The sequence below is a fragment of the Akebia trifoliata genome, chromosome 2, assembly GCF_017979445.1.
Source record: "Akebia trifoliata isolate Shusen 1 chromosome 2, ASM1797944v1, whole genome shotgun sequence".
NCBI classification, from domain to species: Eukaryota; Viridiplantae; Streptophyta; class Magnoliopsida; order Ranunculales; family Lardizabalaceae; genus Akebia; species Akebia trifoliata.
The window spans coordinates 30,384,526-30,407,596 of record NC_141376.1 but is presented as its reverse complement, the minus strand read 5'-3'; the positions used below and the strand labels follow the sequence as shown (position 1 = coordinate 30,407,596).

General features: G+C 33.1%; 1 protein-coding gene across 4 annotated transcripts in view; it reads right to left on the bottom strand.

The window, feature by feature from the left end:
• Positions 1-23,071, bottom strand: part of LOC147410107 (UDP-glucose:glycoprotein glucosyltransferase-like) — a 100,914-nt gene that overhangs the window by 28,458 nt on the left and 49,385 nt on the right. The window lies entirely within an intron of this gene.

Sequence of the window (23,071 nt, the reverse complement as noted above, 5' to 3'; positions counted from 1 at the left end):
TAAAGCCCTTATATTAGTTTTAATTAATAACAAGTTTGAAAATATTTTAATACTTTATAATTAACAATTGAATTTTTTTTTCTTTTTAAATAATCATTAAAGTGAAATTTACCAACTCGTGAAGAAGAGATCTCCAAATTACCATGACAATACATATTCCAGGGATCTCCAAATTAACAATAGTCTTCAATTTTGCCAGGGATCTCTATATTACTATTCGCTTTCTCTAATTTCATTTTCTTTCCATTCAACATTTTAAATGTCATTTCTATCCTTCACAATTTTCAAAACAATCCACTAACATATTTTAAAATCCTTTTTATGTCAAAAGTTCAGAATTTTAAATCAACCCACCAACAAAAGAAAAGAAGATGCTTTTTTGAAGGGGTTGGTTGGAGATCCCCTAAAATGATAATATAGCAGGGGTAAAATTGGTTTTTCACCAAATTAATATTAGGGGCAATCATGGTATTTATAAAAAACTGAAATAATTATCATTTTTTTAAACGAACTTTGTAAATAGTTTGGAATGTGTACTCTCCTATTAAATAATATATTATTTCACAACATGTTTATGGTAACCCACCCTTAAGTATAATTGTAAACTCAGTTCGATTTTTATCAGAGGAGTTGGTGCATTTTCAATTTGAGTTATCATATTGGTTATTCACCTAAAAAATTCAATTGAGTCAACCAAGTTTTGTGTTGAATCCATTTAAGGTCCTCCAAACTTTGGGGGGAATCTTGGTATCCTCAAAAATGAGCTCCTTGATGAATAGCGCTTTGGTCCTAGAGTAAAGTTGGGTTGTCAATAACAATTTTTCTTTTTCTTAAAATTTAACTTGAAGTGTAACAACTAAAGTTAGATTGTCAATAGCAAGTTTTTTTTTTTATTATTTTATTTTATTATGTGAATAATGAATTAGAGACATCAAATTTTTAAATTTTTAATTTATATAACAGGCTTAGATCTATAATTTCAGCATCCACATGGAAACCACTACGCTCATTTCTTACTTTCTTTTATTCATCAACCGTTGACCTTTATCTACTAGGCTAGCTGGAAACTTAAATTAAAATATAGTAAACATAGAATTAAATATTATATATCTATTTTTAATGTTTGAGAAAACAATTAATAATAAAAATAAAATATTGAATAGATAATTAAAGAGTAATTTATCTCACACCTAGTTTGATAATTGTAAGGGTAATTGAGTAATACGTCCTTTAGATATTCAGATTAATTTAACCTCTACAAAATGAAAGATACATATAAGTTTAATCCTTCTTGGAAACTCCAATAATTAAAGCTGTTAGTTATTCAATATTATTTTAGACATGGTAAGAATATGTGTATGGATGGATCTCATCCTTGGAATTCTATGATCTTTGATCAGCTTTGAAGTGTTGACATTGATGTCTACGAGTTTCTTAATCTTGACATTGGCTTTAAAATCGCCAACAACAATCCTCCCTTTGATTATCACCATTGAATTATCAACAAAAAGAAGCATTGACTTTCAATCAAGAAGTAAACCTAATATCACCAATTTCTCTGGTGGTATTACTAAAGGGGTCGGTTCATGGGACATATGTTAAAAATAGTGGTTTTTCAAAATATGAGTTAGAGATTTTGGACTGAACTGATTTTTTTGCGAGGATGGTCACTATGATGAAAAGATCATCCTCACAAAAAATCAGCTCAATCTAAAACTTCTAAATCCATCAAAAGTAATTTACAAATTATTGACAAAAATTGATAAAAAGTCGACGGTCCACATTCTAAATCAAAAGTAATTTACAAATTTAGATTGGACTAAATTTTTTTTTTTTCGAATGATTTTCCCATCATAAAGATCATTCTCACAAAAAATCAACTCAATCCGAAACTTCTAACCCATATTTTAAAAATGTATTAATGTTACATTATTTTTTCATATGTCCCTTGATCCGTTCCTGTTACTATATTACAAAATTACTTAGAATAGTGAAATAATAACTTGTTGAATATTTACAATTTTAAATCATTATTGAATTCTTATTCCAATCAACTTGATGTGAAATTCATGTAATTTCTAAATGATGTATCAGTTTGGCTGGTAGGTAATTTCTTGCGATTTCTATAAAAGGAAGAACCCAAAGTCCATAGGATTATTTGGTAAAATAGTTAAGGTCCAAAGTCCGCATTTTTAATGTTACACAATTTTAAAAAGAGTATTTTCCTATTTTATTTTTTTCTAGTGATAAAATGGTCTTTAGAATAAATTAATTAAGTGAAGGGCATCAGGGTGTAAATACTTAGAACTATCAAGGGTGTAAATATTCATCACTCATTGACTTTACCAACATGAGCTAATTGGCACCTTAAATTAAAATAAATATAAATATTATGTTTTCGTTTGGTGTTTGTAAACAATAATAATTAGAATAAAATATTGAATAGATTTATTAAAGGGTAAAATAATAATAAGATAGTGTTTGTACACTATCTTAGGCATGATTTGAAAACTTGTCTCCGATTAGCAAAATAAAAACTTATTAATGAATATTTAAATGTTAAAATAATATTTGAGATTTTGTATTTTAAATCAACTTGACGCCGGGACTAGCTGAGATTAAGATTTAAATAGTACGGATTTTATCCAAAATCCGAGTGATCCAAATCCAAATTTAGCGGGTTTGATTTCATCAAGTGTATCCGAATTAAAATTTGGTTCAGATAAGGGTTGATGTCCCTTGACTAAATACGTATTTCATCAACCAACAACAATTAGTGTGTAGTGATCAAGGGCTCTCTTCAAGATGGAGAGATCTTGATATGAAGTCACTATTTAGTCAAATTGGATAATGTAAAGCTTTGGCACTAACAAATGCACATAGAAATTAAACAATTTTTAAAATAGTACATATATTAAAAAAACATATTTGTCAATTTGATTTACAATTACAATCAAATAGTAAATTAGTAAGATACAATAAATAATACTAATCCTAGTGCCAGGGCCTCATGTTGAAAGGTCACCACTTTCGTCAAGAGTTGTATGACTCACGTGTGAGAGAGCCTACAAATAACCACATTCTAAGTCAAGGGGATGCGGACAAATCCATGTGCAGAATAAACTCTGGGAAGCCCACACTTAATAAATACGAAATTTTGACATAAAAGATACTAAACCATTACTCGATGTCTGCCATCTTCTAATACGCAAATAACAGAATTTTTCAGGGCCAAGCAAGCATTACTGCACCATGTACAACACTCCATTCACTAAGTCAATTATGTGTCAGCAATTAAAGTCTTCTTATTGTGTACATCAAATGCTATAGACCTTAAGTAAAATATTTTAAACGCATGAGGTAACTACTTCCAATGCCTAAAGAGCTAGATAAAGCATGAAATAAGTTTAATTGTACGGCAGAAGAGAAAAAGTTATGCATGCATGGCAGCCTCAAATCAAAGAACTTTCTTGTTTGAATATAAATTTATCAAAGAATTTAATGTCTCAGAGTAAAATACTTTAAACCGCAACATGAACCCATCATCATCAAAAGCCTTATATCCAAAATTTGGGGTTGGATACAGTATGAATGGAAAGTTGTTTATGTAAAAACATGTAAGAAAAATCAAATATTGGCTTCCTAGCTTCATGGAATCGTACATTCTCAGAAAAAGGGATCTATGAAGTTCTTTTCAGTATACTCGATCAAAGTTCATCCGAAGTGATCTATTTAAAGTCAACTAAACATAGAATAAAGGGATCATTAAGAAATTCAACTTTTGATTTAAAAGAGGAACCTCTCAATTCCATAGGGACCCACAAATTCTTGTTTTCTATCCAAAAGAAACCACATGATCGAGGTCATAGCCGAGTATACAAAAATTATAAGATATAAAAGAATTAGTTGAATTAAATCAAAATCAAGTATTTACTAAATATATCAAATTAAAATACTCCTTATATCATCCTTTTCCCTCCTCCTTTATCCGGACTTTGGACTGGCAATATAAAACATTTAATTTTACATTGGTGGAGTTAAAAAGGGGTTAGTTAACCAAAAAAAATAAAATAATTATTAGTTAAACAATATAAGGAAAAAAAAAAAAGTATCATGTGAGTTTAAAAAAAATAGATACATAAGTCTAAGGTAGTGAAACTAAATGTATCTAGGTTCCTCTCAAAGTCCCTGACTAGGAGGATGGCCATCAAAAAGCATGTTGCGGAATTATTGAGCAATCTACTCTTGCACTTGGCTTTGGACATATCTTCACACTTGATTCTAAATCTCTCTCTGCATATGCATTCTTCTGTAGCTCAACGATCCTCTCCTCATGTTGCCAATCACGTTCCACTAGCATGTTTTGTAGATCAATTAACTTGTAATTTTTGAAGAACCCCTTCAAACGACAACCTTAATCAATTACCAAAATCATAACAATGGAGAACACTACTTCAAAATAGAACAAATTCAACCAAAAAAATGTGTTAAATTTCTTACGATTTCTATAAAAGGAAGAAAGGGAAAATCTCGCTTTTGGGGGTAGGAACTTGGATTTTTATGAACCCAAAGTCCATAGGATTATTTGGTAAAATAGTTAAGGTCCAAAGTCCGCATTTTTAATGTTACACAATTTTAAAAAGAGTGTTTTCATATTTAATATTTTTCAAGTGATATTCCAATAAATTAATTAAGTGAAGGGCATCAGGGTGTAAATACTTAGAACTATCAAGGGTGTAAATATTCATCACCCATTGAGTTTACCAACATGAGCTAGTCGGTACCTTAAATTAAAATAAATATAAATATCATGTTTTCGTTTGGTGTTTGTAAACAATAATAATTAGAATAAAATATTGAATAGATTTATTAAAGGGTACACTACCTCACGCATGGTTTGAAAACTTGTCTCCGACTAGCAAAATAAAAACTTATTAATGAATATTGAAATATTAAAATCACATTTGAGGTTTTGTATTTTAAATCAACTTGATGCAGGGGTTAGCTATGATTAGGACTTAAAATAGTACGGATTTTATCCAAAATCCGAGTGATTCAAATCCAAATTTAGCGGGTTTGATTTCATCAAGTATATCCGAATTAAAATTTGGTTCAGATATGAGTTGATGTCCCTTGACCAAATACGTATCTATCCCTATTTCCGTAAAGATCCGAATAATATATTACTTGAAAAGTTGTATTTTTTTATTTTTAAGTCATCTTTCATCAACCAACAACAATTGGTTGTAACGGTCAAGGGCTCTCTTCAAGATGGAGAGGTCTTGATATGAAGTCAGTATTTAGTCAAATTTTAGTTATTTTATATTAAAATGATTCGGATATGGTCTTAACTAATATGATTTAGATCCGGATAAAAAATTAATATATGGATATGGACATACTCATATCTGACCTCAAACCGATCTATTTTAAGTCCTAGCTGAGATGGTAAAAAAGTGACTGGGTTTGCTCCCCAGGTCATGACTTCGAATCTCTATATGGCCCTTTACAGAAATGTGGCTATTTAAATGTCATAACACGTGATAGGGTGGGATGGTGCGTGCGGCCCCAAGTAGACTAGTCGTACCTAAGATGTGTATACTCCCTGGACTACCAAAAAAAATCCAACTATATGCTGAATTCCAATAACTTCTAGTTGTTGTGTCAATTATAAGGTTGAATTAATGGTACTCATCACCCATTTGGTATGGAGAGGCTTCCAAATTCCAATCCTTTATGAAAGATAATATTTTTCGAATCCAGCCCCAAACCATCATTAACCGACGAATGGTCAAGTGCCATAATCGATCTATCACTGATTGAAGATACAAGTTGGACATCATTGGATCCACATTAACACTGATTTCCAAAGTTTAGCCTTTGAGAACAAGGCTATTTAGAAGATGGTGGGAATGCTATGTGCTCTAATTTCATAATATATGGCATAGACATGGCGTTCCATTACAAGAGATCCATAATCTTTACTAGGTATTTGAATTCCAATTTTATTAGTTAGAATTCCTTAATTCACATTTTTATCGTATTCGACCAACTTTGGCAAATAGTGAACCCATTGACCTAGAAAAACAAGTAATAAATTTGAATCATGATAAGATATGTGAATCCTTGAGAACAAGTCGGAATACGGCAAAAATTCGAGTTCCAACAAGTTTTAAGAAACCCAAGGTAAACCCATCTAGACCAGGGGCCGTATTCAAACACAGATTTAAAATTGATGTCAAGACTTCCTCCTCCCCAAATGGTCTCTCTAACCAAATCCTTGTGCTTCCGAGATACTATCAAAATGTAAACCATCAAGCTTCGGTCCCATTGGGTGAGGTTTAGAATACAAACCGACATAAAAATCAACCACCCAATTGCCTTACTTCCTCCTCCCTCTCTACCCAAATAGCCTCAATTTTTTATCTTGGATATGCAATTGGATCTTCTCTGAGCATTAGCCATACGATAGAAGATTTTATATTTTAATCTCCTACTTTGAGCCACTGAATTCTTAATTTCTGTCTCCAACACACCTCTTCCGTATCCACCCTCTTTTTGAACTGTTCCTAAACTGCACCCCTTCTAACTCTACCCCTAGGGACAAAAGACCTACGTCCTCTTTCCTATCCAACTATTCTAGCTCCAACAAAAGCTTATTCTTTTTCACTTCCACCCTCCCTATTCCAATGCCTGAGCTTATATTTAATAAATTTTAGCTTCAACCTGAACACCACCCTAGGTCTTCCTTCAAAACTTGCGCTTGACCACTAACTCTCAAGTAGCTCCTTAAAGTTCTCTTAAAACATCCACATGTTATCTAATCTAAATGGAGGTGGACACCAAACAATCGGTCCTATTTGAAAAATTAGACAGCAATCAAAAGTTGGATTAGGCACTGAGTCTTGGGAAACTGCTAAAAAGTGATCTTCCCAACTTGATGACACCAAGAACCTATTAGGTTCACTTATAATTGGGGACCCCTAGTTATTCGACCAAGTAAACTTCCTTCCATACGAGAGAAAATCAACGAACTCGTTATTTTAAACAAACTCCCTAAACCTCCTCATTTTCGTAGTTAACCTTGATCCACCAAACTTTTCAAATGAAAAATAAATGACATTGAAATCTCCCCCAAGACACCACAACTTTCCTTAGAATGCATTCACATCACTTAACTGCTCCCAAAATTGAGTTTTTATTTTCCCCAATCCTTGAAGGGACCATAAACTCTTGAAAAAATCTACTGATAGTCACTATTCACAACCTTGCAGTCGAAAAAGCTTTAACAATGTTCCCTCCATGACGACACAACCCCTATCCCAAAGCACAATAATACCCCCTGCTATCCCATTTGTTGGAACAAAACACCAACTAATCTCCCTACTGCCCCAAATCTTGCTAAGCAACTTCTGGCCAACCTACTCTAATTTGAATTCATAGAAGGTAACTATTTGAGGTTTCATAGTACGAACCATAGATTTTATCACCAACCTTTTCCTTCTATCATTCAAGTCCCTAACATTCCATGATGAAATCTTAAACGTCATTGAAAACCAATTTTCTTCTCCCTTGTCCATTTCCTATTGAAGCCTTCGACTTCACAAGCGACTGAATAAGGAAAATAATATATAATAATAATAAATTAAAAACTAAATAATAATAATAATAAAACTTATATTACTATTTTATTATAGTAATGAGAAAAGAATATATAATAATAAAATACATAATAAAAAATAGTTATAAAATTAAAAATATTAAACCTATATTATTATAAAATAAATAATAATAAATTAAAAACTAAATAATAATAATAAAAAAACTTATATTACTATTTTATTATAGTAATCAGAAAATAAAATATAATAAACATAAATAAATAAAAATAATAAAACTAAAAATAACTATAAATAATAATAAAATCTATATTATTATTTTATTACAGTAATATGAAAAGAAAAGATTATAAAAAAAATTAAATAATAATAATAAAACCTATATTTCTAATTCTTTTAAAAATAATTAATAATTAAAATTTGAAATTTTTTTTTTTATCTTCAACCTTAATTAAGAAATATGTGTTTGTTTGATTGTTAATGTAGATGGTAATATGATATTTAGAGGTTTATCTAAAAGTTTTTATTAATAATTTTTTACTTGATTAATATTATTTGAATACTGTGATCCTCATGTGTCAAAATATATCATTTGACAATTTATATATATGTAAAGGCAATTTGGTCAATTTGTAAGAATCCAACAATTAGAAGATGTCATGTAACGTACAAGTTTCTGTTGGAAGTAGTTTCCCTAGCTTTGGGATTATGCTTCTCCTAGAAGACAAAGCCTGAAGTTGGAGTTGGAAGCTGTAAAGAAGAGACCCTTAGATAGTGATTGGATACAAGGGTATTTATATCAATTTATATTAAGCTCACACAAAACCTTGGTCAAAAGGCATGTCGTCAGTCTGAAAATAAATAAATAAATATATATATATATATATATATTTTTTTTTTTTTGAAGGTAACATTTCTAACTCACCCATTTAAATATTAATCCTCACGCTTCAACCTTTTATTATAGAGTATAGATACGATCAGAGATATTTCTAGGTGGCGGAACATCAAGGTGCACCAAGTCATTCTCTAACTAACTAGACCATTTACACTTCAAATTATAGATTAAGTGTACTTTTAAATGTTTTAAAGCAGTGTAAGACTAAAACAATAGCAATTTAGTTTTTGTTGCTAAATTGGTTGAGGCTATTAGATGAAAATGCAACTCAATCCTAAAACATTTGAAACCTTAAGATTCTATCTTCAACATTTAAATCTCAAGAACAAGATATGACTTTTAGGGAGGTTAAAGTTGAAGCATTTATGGGAAGAAACCTAGAAATACATTGTGTATAATCCCTTAATGTTTGTGATTTGTTTTCCCCAAAAATTTCCCACATTTATCCAAATTAAACCGACTTGATCCCCAACCTGTCCACCAGTCTACAATTTCCGAATCCAATTTTATTACCATTCTTCATACCATGACTCAACTTACGTCCACATGTGACCAATGGTTGAAACAACTCCTATGATCGTATGTTTCTTCAGTCAAAACACCTAGACAACATCAAGCCTTCAATGTCACATTGGATTACAGAAATAAAAATCATGGGGGTTGTTAGAATTGAATAGGTTCAAGAAAGGATTGTAGAACATGAAATCTTATAGGTTAGAGCATCTCTCTATACATAAATCCTTCTCAAGAACTACAACTTTTATCGATTAAGGAAGGAACCAATTGAAGTGCCAAGACTCTTGATAAGGGACCTCAAACCCAGATATTTATATAGTTGAGGGACAGAGTAAAAAAAAGTTCTGATACAAAATTCATTCTTTTTATGGCTTAAATCTTTAGGTGTGCTCAGAATTCTCCTCTGTTTTTTTTATTTTTATTTTTTATTTTTTATTTTTAATAAATGTTAATATAATAAGAACAAGTTATTTCTCGGATACCCAACATTCAGTAATCCATTAAAAAAAAAAACGATTCCAAATCTAATTATATAAACATCCTCCTCTATCTTTTCATCCTTATGGATGATAAAATCGAAGAGTGACATTTGGGCTGTTCCTAGCGACTTTCCCCTTTTTTTTTTTTTTCCATTAAGTTTACACTTAATATACTTTGGCTTAGCTTTCCTATATGCCCCTCCACTTAAAAGTGGCTATATTTAAAATGCTGAACACTTGCTAGGGTGGTTTTGGTACTTGCGGCCTGCCAAAGTAAAAAAGTAAAATAAAAATACTCTGGCTTAATTTCAATGCTCTTGTATTCCAAAGACACCTTCCAAGGTTTTATATCATCAACATATAGGGTAAACAAGTTATGAAGTATTCCCAAGGCCTCAAGACACTGAGCTCGTAAACCATAATCTCATATATGTTCATGTTTGGATAAGAGTTCAAACTGAAAAAACCAGAACACAGTAAGCAAACACAAATGCAAAATATCAAAAATCCAAATCAAATAAACCTTAATATTGCAAGAATCCAAACAATTTCTGACTTAACATAGATTACAATATTGAAATAAGATCATTAGCCTTTTTTTCTTTCCCTCACCTGAAGAATACGTATGGATAGAATTTATGGACAGACAATACATAATTCTTAATCCTGATAATGTTTCATATGCCAAAGATAAGAGTCACTTGAGATCTTTGCAGAATAGAGTGGCATCAACAATCTTCAAGAAGCGACATTTGCATTGTGCATCTAAGCCATTGAAATATGCACAATCATATAGTTCAAGTAAGGCTTCCTAAAGTGTTTATCAATCAATATTTCATAATATTATCACATTTCACCACCTTGGACACATAGCAAACCCATTGACCTAGAAAACACGTAATCAATTGAAACACAAGAAGATATGTAAAAATCAAACATAGACAATGGTACCATCCATAACTTTGAATTGTTCAATTTATAAGGAACAAAACATAATCATGAAAGAAAACCAAAACATTAGACAATGTTATTCATGTTTTGCTACACTCTTCAAACACTATTGTACTTTACAAATTATATAATAAAACAATTACTACTACCACGAGAAATGTTCTTAATTTTAATCTAACCTCTTGATCTTTATTATAACTGCATCAAAATAAAAATAAAAACTGATAAGAACATTAACAGCGGCCATTCACAAAGATTTGAAATCAGAAGTTCTACACATTTGTACTTCTTGAAGAGCCCCTTCAGAAAGCCTGTAGAATTAGAAGGTAATCATTAATTACCAAAATCATAACAATTGAGAACCATATAGCTTACTTATGAATCATCTATCATATTAGATTTAATGGGTGATTTTGACTTGATGGTCAAACTATCCAACCTGGTCATGGTTTGTTCGGGTCAGGAATCTCAGCTGTCGGTTTGGGTCACATCAAGTAAGTTTGATGGTTGCAGATTGAGTATGGTTTGGGCAGCTGTGGGTGGCAAAAGTGAGAGGAGCAAGTCAGGTTAGAGTTGAGACAGACATAGACCCATTGAGCAAGTCAGATTGCGAATGAACTGGTTTGAATTTATAATATTCAAATACAACCATAATTTTTTAAAGAACTATCAATCTGTTGGAACACTGGTCAATTGAATCACCAACTTTTGTGAACCATTTAAATTTATAAAATTTAAAATTCTCTTTTTCCAAATAAGATTTTGGAAAGAAAATATAATTTCTTACAAGCATAAAAGAAAAGAAAAGAAAATTTAGTAAAAATTACTCAAGGCTTTTTCAATTTTGTTATAAATACAAATTGATTGACAAAAATTGAACCCATGCCCAACCAACATGAGTATTTTTTGTCCGATTCAGTACTAAAAACATAGTTAGTAATATAACTATTGTTTTAAAACTCAGCTCAGATATCCATTGTGTCAAATCGATGACCACAAATCCACTAAAAGACAACTCTGCCAAGAAGAGCAATTTCTATTGCTCTGAAATCCAATTGTTCGAGTAGACTCGGGCAAATTCGTTATCGTTCTTCACATTTTGGTAATTAAAATGAACAGGGAGCCGAAATAGTAAATGAGTCAAAAGTTAATCAATTTTTCGTAAATATCCCTGATAAGGTCACAATAATTTGATTTTGGGACCGTAATTTCACAAATATTATCAAGTTTAAATGTTAATTCCTATAAATAATAGCGAATTATTTTGATTCTCCAAATTAATGAAGCTAATGAGATATTATTGCTAATTGCAGATAAATAAAACGTACATGAAAGCTACCAAACAACGTAACAAGAGCGGTTACAATGTGCGAGCAAAAAGGAGGAAATCAGTCGAAGATGAGCAGCATAAGCTGCCACGTCACCACGCCACGGTGTCTCCCTAGTGCTCCGCGGTGATCTAGGGCCATCTTGCGTCAAGATTCGTATTGAATACTCCAGATGCTACGGCCGTTGTAACTAACTGATCCTCTTGAATCGAATCATCGGAAACGTCGATCCAATAACCCGATTACGAATGTTCATTCTTACTCTACAATTTGGTCCCATAGAGTCCGGCAAGTTACCGAATCACAAGTTGAAATCAAACTTATTTACCAAGAAAACAAATTTTAATTACAAAGTTGGTAAGAAAGTGATTTTCATAAATTGTAATTTTGACACTACCGCTCGTTAATGCAGAGAGAAAATCAAGGGTAGGTATTTTAGTGTAAAAAGAAAAGCTTACTGTGTAAGGAAAAGTTGGGGATGTGTGATATCTTGGGCCAATATTCACCATTCTCCTTTTTGCACTGTTTTGCTAGCAATGGACATCTGGACATGTTGAGAGTTTGAAGTGTGGTGGGCAGTCCCTCCTTTGGTAAGGATGCAAGTCTCAGACATTTGTAGATAAACAAGTATTTAATAGGGATGCAACTTGGTTTAGTTTGAGGTCAAATTGGAATTGAACCAACATATAGGTCGGTTCCACTAAATAAGAACCAGAACTAAACCAAATTCCATTGGAACCAAACGAACCCAAACTGAACTAAAGTTGATTTGGTTCGGTTTGGTTCCACGGATTATCAATATTCTATAAATTGTAAGTAGTATTTTTTAATGAAACAACAAACATATAATAAACATAAAATTTCATACAATAATCACTAATCTTTCCATAAAAAGTCATTAGTTTATCCATAAAATTCACTAATATATGTCCCAACTACTAAAATAATTAATAATAATTATTATATATATATATTTATCTATTGCATGGGGGTTCGATTCTCGGTTTGGTTCGGTTCTATACAAGCTTGGTTCGAGAAGCAATCCAAGTTGATCGGTTCTCCATTTGCTTAACCCGAAATCGAACCGCCACTTCTTCCAAACCGAACCAAACCACCTCAAAGCTATCGATTTGATTCAGTTCTTCGTTTGAATTGGACCAAGTTGCACCCCTATTACGAAACATTCCCAAAACATTCGAGACATTAGATTACTGTTTTTTTTTTAAAGTCTTTCAATTTGAATTGTTATCATGGGATATGTCATCAATTTGAAACATGCGGTTATCTCAATTATTTACCAAAATACAAGGAGATTATAAAAGAAGTCAAGTCTTTCAGAGAAAACCAAGGTTAAGGGCATGTCACTCAATAAAAAACAATCTTCAATATTTTAGGGAAAAAATAAGAAGAAGAAGACGAATGTTCCTCTCTGTCTCATGTGTATCTGCAGAGTAGGAAAAATACTTTTAAAGAAATGACTGAAACTTCAAATAGTTTGGATTTCATGGATGTTTCGTCTTCGAAGACTGAAAAATAAAAATGTTTTGTACGAAACATTTGTAAAATGAGACGACATTTTGAACTATGATCGTACTAGCATAACTTATGAAGAAAGGTCAAAAACCTTGACAGAGCGATTAAACTCTCTTTATATGAAATTTAGAGAGGCAAGTAAATCACCTTCTTCAACGTCATCATCGCATTCTACTAAAATTGGAATCGATTCGTTATAAATCTCTTCCAAAGATGGAAAACCCTTAGTAAGCATGGAGCCTTCAACACAAGACTTATGACCCAAATATCTCACACTATCCATTTCCACTATAAGATGTCTCTTTAGGATGGGTAGATGCCAAAGAGGAGGGAGGGTTTCACATGAATTACAATATTGTAACTCATCATTCACTAATTTGGAGGATCCCCTACCCAATTCAGAAATCTTTCATTGTTATAGCCCTTGATACTTAGCATTGTGAGATTGGAGCGAGGTTGGTGCCTTCTAAGTACTTCATTCGCAAAACTACTTTTGTGATTGTCATTATGATCATCACCCCCATCCCATGTAATGCTTCTTTCAAAGTCACTTTATTTGGAGCTCAAAAATATGCAATTCATCCCTAAGGTTGATCAGTCTCTTTAGTTTTCCTATCTCATGTCCACTCTCTTTACCAACATTGAACTTTTACAGTGTTCAATACTATGAGTATCACAAGATGCGGGCCCATACCACCAACAGGTGCCAAGCTTTAAGAAGATTTCTATAGAGATTGATAGAGCAGGACAGACTAAAGGACCTACCTAGAAAACAGAGAGAGAATCCTCCCCGAAACAACGATCACAGGCCTGATTAGCTGCCTGATGAAGGATAGGTTGAAAGGGCAGCAATTATTAACGTTGTCTTTAAGCAAGAATCTACGAGATCACACTTGAATAAGATTAACAAAAAAGTTAAAAAGTGAAGGGCAGAGCACCTTGCTCATGTCTATACAACGAGGAATGGACCCATAGAGAAGATGGAGCCTTACGGAGAGCAGACCGTGGTCTTCATGGAAAAAGACTTGAAGGGAGTGGTAAGGCCACATTATGATGCATTGGTGGTGTAGATACCCCATTTTTTCATTCGCCTGATTAATCAACTCATCAACTCAATTGTGACGATTCCCTATGATGGATGAATATTCTAATGTTTTTTATTTGTTACTAGAAATATTTCAGAAATTCAGTTGAGGTATCTCAAGCAAATAAAACTCTAGAAACCACGCTACGCTAGGAAAATATGATCCAGAAACGTAAAAATCATCATTTTCAGACAAAAAGAAGCTTTACGAGAAAAATCACTAAAAAATTGCCAAATTACTAAAATACCCGAACATCAAAACATCCTTAGAGCCCATTTATACTTAGGAGAACCCTTTCAAATACATAAAACAATAAATTGAAACCAAATAAATCATTTCGCCAATTTCCACCAAATTTGACAAAATTACGAAAATGCCCCTCATAGGGTTCGCGATCATTTCATGCCAAAAATTTGTAAATGACACAAGCAAATAATCTCATTGATTTTTTTACGAAAAATCAATTTCAAAACATCCTGAAACATCAAAAATCGACTCGAAACACAAAAGTTCTCTTCAAGGGCAAAAAGATAATTTTTCAATTGTAAAAATTTTAAATTTTGAAATTAATAAAAAAAAATATTGAATAATGTAAAGTGAAACCTTAATAAAATTAATTTAAAAATCCAAACCAAGAAAATTTATCAATTAAGCTCTCAGGAATTGTTGATGGTTGCCCACTTATTTAAGTGGAACCCCCTGATATTTATTAAAAGACCTCTCCAACTAGGGGCCTAAAGAATTAAAATATAATTAAGGGGGGTTCTCCAAAATTTAAAAATATATTCTTTCATTGTATGTAAGAATTAAAATCCTAATCTAAAGAAACCTAGTCAATCAAATAAGACTCAAGTCAAAACCCTAATTAAAACCCTAATTTGAAGAAACCTAGTCAATCAAGTAAAACTTAAGTCAAAACCCTAATTCACCTTATCTAAAAGGAGACCTAGTCAAACCCTAATTCTTTCAAAAAAATCTATAAATAAAAGCCTCCACAACCCGATCTCGCAGGTTAAAATAAATCCTAGAAAAAGTATGTCAAAAAGTCTCATTAACCTTCTCCAAACCCTAATTTTGAAATCCTAACTCCCTACCTATCATCCAAACCATAGCTTTTGTTCATAAAACTCCCAAAAATCTTTCAAAAATATCTAGAAACCCTTAAGAAAATATAGAAAACACTCAGATATAAAAAAAAAAGATACTTCAATTTGGATATCAGAAACAAATCTAGTGATGGAGGAATAGCAAGGAAACTCATACAAGGACACTCTTCGCCAGTACTGAGGAGACCGTCGTAATCCGCTAGGTAATTAGTTTTTTTATTTCGTTTTTATTAATTTTAGGTTATTTTGCAATGTAGTGTTATTTGGAAAAAAATAGAGATCGGCATTTACCGGGCGGGGTTGGTACTTAACACCTTCCAACCCCGTAACATGATCCTCAGACCTATTCTCTTTGTAAATTAGCATTTTATTTGTTAGAGTCAATATTCGGTTCGTAGACTGTGTTAACTAGGTGGCAACTCCCAAACCTCAAAAATCAAAAGCAGATCCGCACACCCTGCGGATCGAGGGCGCTTTTAGTGGCGACTCCACTGAGGATTATTGAGGATCAAATTTGAAAAGCTCCAAGTACGGGAGCATTGCCAAAAGACCTAGTTTTTATTTTTAGTTGTTGATTTATCTATTTATTTTTTATTTTTATCATTCTTTTTGGCTCAATTATTGATCACTCGTTTGGATTTTGAATATTTTGTTTTAACACATTTTTTTATGGTTCAATCAAGGGTCATTAGCAAATTTCAAAAAGTTAGTTTTATTAAGGATGATTTAATGATTGTTGAGGCATGGAGAATATTTTTTATTTTTTTAGGCATCTTTCCTTCAATAGCATATATAAATTTTTTTTTCTACTTATCTACGTGTGTGTGATCTATCCATTGAACAGTTAGCAAAAAGCGGAGGGGAGATTTGTTTTAAGAGGTGCTGTGAGCAAACAACATCTACCTGTTGTTTTAAAGTTGATTTTAGGGGTGGTGGGCCCCTAGCAGAAACCCATTTTTAATTGTAAGGTGGTGTGTTGTTAGCATTTTTAAGCTCTTCCAATTTTCATCTTCTTCTCCATATATGAGAAAGAAGAGACGGTAAAGAAGTGAAAAAAAAAAACCTTCTCTGATGTTCCAAAGTTTGTTTCATCTAGATAGCTACTCGCATCAGAAATCGAAGGTAAAAAGAAAAGGATAGTAAGTAACCTTGATTCTCTGGTAAGGCTCTTCGTCGTTGCTGAATCTGATCTTTCTTTCAAGAAATGGTCGATCTATTTATGTTGATCTTGTTTGCTCGATCCAAATTCTGTTTTCGCAACAAAAAAAATCGAATGAATCGTTATCTTCAATCTTCGTATCATCAGGATCGTTTAAAAAAGAATCGGCTCATTTTCCTTAAATTCTTGATCCTGTTTTCCTCGATCTGATCTCGAATTAAACGCTGCAATGGCAGCGTAGGTGGGATGCCGATTAACAATGTAAACCAGAGTGTTTGTTTTTTGGTCTGATCTCAAATTTAAAGCTACAATGGCAGCATGGGTTGGACATCAATCGACGTTATAAATCGAAGTTTTTTCGATCTGATTTCAAATTGACTGTAGTAGAGGCAGCGCAAATTGTTTGGATTTTTGGATCACTTCGAACTCCGAGAGGAGATGATATGGTTGAAGAGATGTCTAGAACAATTGTTGAGATAGAAGATGTAGATGGTGTAAAGTAATGGGAGATTGCTGTTTTATCCGAATCTAGTTCGTATTCGGCCTCAAATGTCGATGATTCTTCAAGTATGAGTGCGGAGTCTATGTTTGTTATTTTACTGAATGATAGTGAGAGATCCATTCGTAGACGAAGGGTAGTCTTTTGGGGAAGGTTCATTTTCAATAGAACTAGTCTTCTTGATTGAGTGCATGCTGGAATCCCACTCGAACCAGCAATCTACCCTTCCCCCATCCCCTCAAGTTTCCCTCTTAATCATATTTTGAGACTCCAAAACAACTTACCAAAAAGGAATAATTCTGATTTTCGCCTATTTTTAGTTTGTTTACTATTTTAAAGTTCTTAATATTACGATATTCAAATGGGTTCATAAAAAAAAAATCTCAATTTTAGAGAACTTCTTGATGAGAGTTTTAGAGGATTGTTATTAACAAACCATTGTTTACTTATAATGCACCAATCTATATGTAAACGATTATTCATTTTTAAAAGATGATTGGTGTGTTGTAAGTAAATAATGGGTGTGCCAATAATATCTCAATTATTGTAAAATACTATTGGCAACCCTCTCCATGACCAAAGAGATTTTGTATTGACACACTAATTTTTCTAATGTTACCTTAATGATAGCAGTTACTTAGTGATTTACATAAAAATTGGGGTGGCATTAGTAAAAGATGTATGGCAATAACGATTCACTTGCGGGTTACATGATTTTATTTTTATTTTTTAGACTTTTGCTTTTAGTGATTTTTTATATAAAAATAAAATCTCCATTTCCACAAGCATCATTTTATCATTAATTCAATATTCTATCCTCAACTTAATATTTGTTGAAATCTCAATGTGTTTTGGGTCGCCCAAAGTGATTCTTGATTGGACCATAGAAAAAAGTTTTTTTTGTTTTAGTTCATTTAAAAATGAAAAATAAAAAAGAATTTTTTGTGTCTGTTTCAATATTAGATCTGATCGATTACTTTGTGTTATATCATTGATTGATATGCCATGATCTTAATTGATATACATATGAGATGTGCAAGCCTTGATCTTAATATTAACGTTGTGGATTTTGAATATTGGTTAATATCATGCGATATTCTATGTTGTAATGATATGATCAGGTCCATGGGCCCATTTATTTGAAAAATGCCCCGGGCATACCCCACTAGCACGTTTATTTTGTTGCATTGCAATCATGCATGTCCCTTATAGCCAACGTGGCACTAGTGTATGGCTTGATCTCCTTGTGAGATGTGACGTCATGCATGAAAACCACAACTCCAGTCACGTACCTTTATGGTATATAAAACTGAGGCATTAGTACCGTTTGATCAGGTGACACTGGAAGGTATATCGATGCACCCAGGCTAGAGCGACCTGAGCCTTTGTCCTATTGTAAGCCGCAAAATCACATGTCCCAATCGCCAACCATAGACTCGTACCTATACGGTATATCAAAGTTAATCTAAGTTCACCAACTGCACTTCTTGGTTAATATCAATGCCTAAGCGAGATCCTGTCTCAATGTACTACAGTACATGGGGGATAGACTACGTCTATTCTAGAAGAGAGGTGACTTAAGAGTGTCCTTGCTCAGCATCGTGCGCCACCTCTCAACTGAGGATTAAACTGGCTGCTTTTGACTTCAGAGATTTGAGTTAGAGTCTTAGATTATTACCTATACGGTATATCAAACCAAGTCACCACGTACCATCTGATTGAGTACGTTCGAGAGGTATATAGGTGTACTTGGGTAAGGGTGGTCAGATAAAATGCATTGCACGTAGTAAACCTAAAGTCTAGAAACCTCCCTTCTCGAGCTTATCGTGGGTATTCCCAGGTTGCTTTTTTGGAAATGGCTTTACAAATGTTGAGATCAGGAAATTACAGTTTTGTCCTCAAGAGACCAAACTTTTGTTTAAATTAACTCAAGGCTATCATATTGTTGGGTGCACCAAACCAATAAAGAGTCCATTTTAAATGTAGTAATGATCCATAATGACCTAGTCTATCTCGGTCTAACAATCATGATGGGTCGGACCATTCAAATCAAAATGGTATTCAAACTCTTTTTCTAATTCGGCTCCCGACCCATCTTGAAAGAAGGAAAATATTTTTCAAAAGAAAAAAAAAGAAGGAAAAATGATTTACAAAAGACCTATTTTTGCATGAAATTTTCTGAAATATGTTTTTTTAAAGAAAAAAAGATTTTTACAAAAAATCTATTTTTTGCATGGACTTTGAAAAATTATTAAAATATGTTTCTCTAAAAAGAAAATGATTGCAAAAAATAATCAGATTTGTGAAAGTTTTTATTCAATGAAAACATTATTTGTCAATAATTTTCAAGAGTGCAATAAAATTATTTTTCTTTTGAAATAATAATTGCATGAATGAATTGTTTAATGGATTGGTACATAGAATTCAATTAAAGCTGAGGATTTATTAAAATGTTATCAAGGGGGTAACACTGAAATTGATAATCTACTTTGGATGGGGTTACAAGGTTATCATTGCACCTAAGCTCAATCGTTCACCGTTTTGCTAGGGTCACTAGTCTGGTCAATTAGAATGAATGTCAACACTAAGTAATTGTCAGAAATGACCCTAAAATCTTTCAAAATTACATACTTGTTCCCTGAAGATCACAATGCCTCAATCTTGCCGGTTGTAAGCAATGTCCCAAGTCCTCAGTCCATGATCAAGCCTGTTGTGGTTACTTGTCTTGAGTTTTCATGAGCCATTTGGGTTAGCTCGAGTCCAATTTTCTTTTATCAATTTGTCAATGTCATGTTTTCTTTAGATCGAGTCTACTCTTTTTCTGTTGAGTCGAGTTAGTTTGTCAAGTTTACAATGGCGTCTATCACCCCATTTGATTAAAGGAAATTTTTGAATACCTCGAGCGCATTAACGGATTAACTAATAATATGGCTTTAAGGATTGATTTCTCTCCTGAACAAGAAGATAAGAGTCGGGCTCAACTTTTAATCGAGAAAGCAAAAGTCATTGACCTTTAAAAAATAATTCCCAAGAAATTCAAATAAGATCCCTCCTATCCCTAGAAGAACATAAGGGGATAATGAATTTACTCAGAAACTTTAAAGACTTTTTTGCGTGATCCTATGAGGATATGTTAGGTGCAAGCTTGGGTATTATCCGACACGGAATAGATACTCGCTCGATGAAATGGAAATACCAAGGAAATCAAAGAAGATGTTACAAAATGTATCAGTGCTAGCCTTTCCAACATGGTGGAGCTCCCATAATAGATTACTATTCTCAGACCAATGGAAAGGTTGAAGCGGTCAATAAAAAATCTCAAAACAAACACCAAGAAAGTATGTCAATTGCACCGGGATTAGTTAGAGAAGTTACCATTCACACAAGGGGCACATCGTACTTCAATACAATCTTCCACTGGAGCCACTCCCTATTCGTTAGTGTATGATATGGAAGCAATCTTACTAGTTTAAATGAAAATCCCATATCTCAAGGTCTTGATGGAAAGTCAATTGTTAGAAATAGATTGGGTTTGTCAATGGTATGAAGAATTAAATCGAAAACCTCTGTACCACGTGCATGCTTATCAAAAGGAATCGTCTGTGCGTTTGACAAGAAGATCAAAGCCCATCACTTATAAGTCGGGGATTTAGTACTCAAAGAGAATCAGACACCTATCTTTGACACTAGAGGGAAGTTCAAATCGAATTGGGGAGGTCCGTTTATCATCAAATAAATATTGCTTGGAAAAGTTGTTAGATTTTAAGACCATGATGGAATTGAATTACCAGCACCGACCAACCTTGACCAAATCAAATGGTACTACATTTAAGGAGGCCATCTTTAGCCGAATCAATTTCCTATTACCCAGTTCAATATCTCATTTCTCAACCCTTTGCAACTTTTTTCAAGAGAAAAAAAAATACATTTTTTTCTTTCTCAACCTGATAACCCAACCTAGGAGAGGAAAAAATTCGAATTACGTTTTGGTATGATCCCGAAATTCTAAGGTACGTAGGCAACCTGAGAAGTTGCTTCAGGCCCGACCACATCAAAATAAAAAATATATAAATTTCCCTACAAAAAAAATTCAAAAAGAAATATTGTCAAAATGGGAAAGAAAAAAAAAAAGAAAAATGTCACATAAGGGACATCCTTGTTTTTTAGCCTTAGAAATCTTTTTCTTTTTACACCCAGTCTTAAACCCACCTATGAAAGTCTTCCTAAGTACCATGCGAAAAAGTCAAGGAAGGTAGCAAAGCATGATCAGACAGTAACTCCAGAAGAAAAAGAAAAAAAAAAGAAAAATGAAGTCTGTTAGGTTGAAAATCTGAAAGGGCGACTTAGGCAAAAATTAAGACAAACTCGCAAGGTTGAAAATCCGAAAGGAAAACTTTGGCAACAATCAGAGCAAAAAAAAAAAAAAAAAATTTGTAAGCTTGCTAGATCAAAAACTTGAAAAGGTGATCTAGCCAAAAGCTAGAGCACACTCGGTAAATTGAAAACCTGAAAAGGCAATCTAGGTAAAAGTTAGAGTAACAAAAAAAATCAAAAGAAAATCTCCGTTGAGTTGAAAAGTTAAAAGGCGGTTTGAGCCGAAAATCCGAATGATCAAGTTTCAATACCCAAGTTGAACTAAATGTAGAATCAATGGATACAAGTATCTCGTCTACGGTTGATCTAAAGAGCTTCATATGCCTAAGCGAACCGACGAGAATAAATAACAGATTCTATGATGAATTTCAGAAAAAATATTTTGTTCTAATTTCTTTAAGCCTGACTCAAAATCTTCAATTAAAAGTTAAACCTTTATTGCGCTTGTGGGTATTTAAAGATTTCAAACTTTCATAACAAGGGTACTTTCTTTCTCTAAAGAGTATTGTTTCCCTCATTACACTAGGGGCATTCGTTATCAAACTATGTTCAATTATCCCCAGTGCAATGTTCCCTGTTAAACTAGGGGCATTTTATTCTGAAGCCTAATCAATTTCAACTCAAAAGGATAAAGTTAACCCCAAATTTAAGGTTACCCTCTTTATAACAATTTTTTGAAAACCCCTGAGGTTCAAAAGAAATTAAAAAATTCATAAAATTTTTGAAAAATCTTGAGGCTCAAACAGAAGCGTTCCGATCTCATATTTGATTTTGCCCAGAGAATAACTTATTACCCTTTTACCTAGAATCGTAGATAGGGTATTCTCTCTTTCCCAGATTCATTCGTTCTTTCCCAGATTTATTCAATCTTTCTTACATGCCGTCGAGGATTTTCTCAGATTTTGGGCAATTACCGTCGAGGGTTATCTCAGATTTTGCTCAGTTGCTGCCGAGGGTAATCTAAGATTTTACTCAGATGCCGTCGAGGATTTTCCCGGATTTTGCTCAGATGTCGTCGATGGTTATCTCAGATTTTGCTCAGTTTTGTTCAGACGCCGTGAGGGTTATCTCGAATTCTACTCAGTTGCCACTGAGGGTTATCTCGAATTTTGCTCAGTTGGCGCCCGAGGGTTATTTCAGATTTTGCTTAAATTTGCTCAGATGCCACCGAAGGTTTTCTTAGATTTTGCTTAGCTGTCGTCGAGGGTTATCTGAGATTTTGCTCAATTGCCACCTAGGGTTATCTCGAATTTTGCTCAGATGCTGCCGAAGGTTTTCTCAGATTTTGCTCAGTTACCACCGAGGGTTATGCCGCTAAGGGTTTTCTCGAATTTTGCTCAGATGCTGTCGAGGGTTATCTCGAATTTTGCTCAGTTGCCGTTGAGGATTTTCTGGGATTTTGCTCAGATGCCGCCGAGGGTTATCTTGGATTTTACTCATTTGCCGTCGAAATTTATCTCAGATTTTGCTCAGTTGCTGCCAAAAGTTATCTCGAATTTTGCTTAGATGCCGTAGAGGGTTATC